Source organism: Penaeus monodon, chromosome 21 (genome assembly GCF_015228065.2).
Source record: "Penaeus monodon isolate SGIC_2016 chromosome 21, NSTDA_Pmon_1, whole genome shotgun sequence".
In the NCBI taxonomy this organism is placed as follows: domain Eukaryota; kingdom Metazoa; phylum Arthropoda; class Malacostraca; order Decapoda; family Penaeidae; genus Penaeus; species Penaeus monodon.
This window is the reverse complement of record NC_051406.1, coordinates 29,717,355-29,719,600: the sequence shown is the minus strand read 5'-3', so window position 1 is coordinate 29,719,600 and position 2,246 is coordinate 29,717,355.

Here is a 2,246-nt window from a genome sequence, read left to right as displayed (position 1 = left end):
TATTATTATACCCCCTATTTTTATATTTATTTTCTTATAAATTTTAATTTTATATTCTATAATACCCCTTATTTTTTTTTATCTATTCTTTTTATCTAAAAATTATATATATATTTATTATTTTTATTATATATATTTATTTTATATATTATTGCATATGTGTCCATTTTATATATGCCCTTTTTTTTTATTTCCATTTTTATTATATTTTTTATTATTTTTATTATTTTATATATATTTCTTATCTAAATTTTTTTTTTTTTTTTTAAATTTAAAAAAAATTTATACCACACACTTTAAATTTATCACATAAATTTTTATTTTTACCCATATCTATATTTTTAAATTTTTTTAATATATTTTATTTTATAAATTTTTAAAATTATATTTTTCCCTTTATTTTTACTATTTTTCAATATTTTCATATTTTATATATAAAATATATATATCTATATATGTATATTTTTCTTTTATATATATATATATTATATATATCTTTTAAAACATTCTTATATATAATTTTATATTTAAAATATTAATTATTTGTTATTAAAATCCCATTAAAACATAATAATTTTTTTTATACACAATTATTTTTATCATATATAATATATTTATATTATTAGTTTTTTAGGTTTTAAAAAATATAAAAGATAATATTTACATAATAATATATATTTATATATATTTTTATATATATAATATATATTTTTTATTTTAATAATATATATTTTTATTTTATATTTTTTTTTTCTTTTTTTTTTTTTGGTTTTTTTTTTTTGTTATTTGTTTGTATTTTAAATATTTACATTTAAATTTAAACTTATATATACTAATTTTTATATTAACTTTTTTATATACCAAAAATTTTATCTTTTTCTTTTTATATATATATCTTTTTTAATCATTTTTTTATTAAAAGAAAATTATTATAATGTTTTTTTTTTTTTTTTTTTTTTTTGTTTGGGGGTTGGGGTTTTGTGTGTTGTGTGGGGTTGGGTGGTTTTGGGGGGTTTTGTGTGTGTTGTTTTTGGTTTTTTAAAATAAATTTTTTTTATGTTGGGAAAATTTAAAAATTTTATTTTCCAAAATTTTAAAATTTTTATATATTAATTATATTAGTATATATTTTATATATTATATATTATATATTCTAGGAAATTTTATTTTTCTATAAATTATTTTGAAAAAAATAAAAAAATAGTATATATATATTTTATATATATTTAATTTATATATTATATTATATATTATTTGGTATTATATGAATTTTTTTGGGGTTTTTTTTTTTGTTTTTTTGTTTTTTTTTTTTTTTTGTTTTTATTATATTATTTTTTATTTTAAAATTTTTATTATTATATTTATAATATAAAATATATATATTTTATAAAATATATCTCTATATATATATATATAATATTTTTATATTTTATATAATTAAAAAGTATATTTATAAATTTATTTTTATTTTTATATTTAAAATTTTTACGGACAAAAAAAACAAAAAATAAACAAACAATTTTATTAATTTTTTTATATTAAAATATAATTATTATATTTATATATATATATATTAAAATTTCTTAAAATATTTATATGTATCTAAATATATATTTTAAATTATCTATTTAAAAATTATATATTAATAATTTTTATATGTTTAAAAATTTTCTAATATATTATTTTATATATATACTATATTATATATAATTTTTTTTATTTCTTTAATATAATTTTCATTTACCAAACATATTAATATTGTTAATTATATATATTATATATTATAATTATTAATATATATATTATATATATATTTATATAATTTATATAAATATTTATCTAAAAATATAAAAATATATTTATATTTTATATAAATTTAAAATTTTATGTATAATATATATATCATATTTAAAAATATATAATTATAAAAAATAATATATAAAAAAAATATATTTTATAAAAATTTTTATTATATTATATATATATATATATATATATTGATATATATATATAAAATAATATATTATATATATATAGTTTTTTGATTAATAATATATTATATAAAAATTAAAAAATAATATATATTTTTATATAATTTTATAGAATTAAAAATATTTTAAATATTTTTGTAAATTATAATTTTATAATTTATAAAATAATAAATTTTATATATATTATATATATATATATATTATATTTTTTTAAATAAAATATACAAAGGGGAAAATGAATATATAATTTGAAAA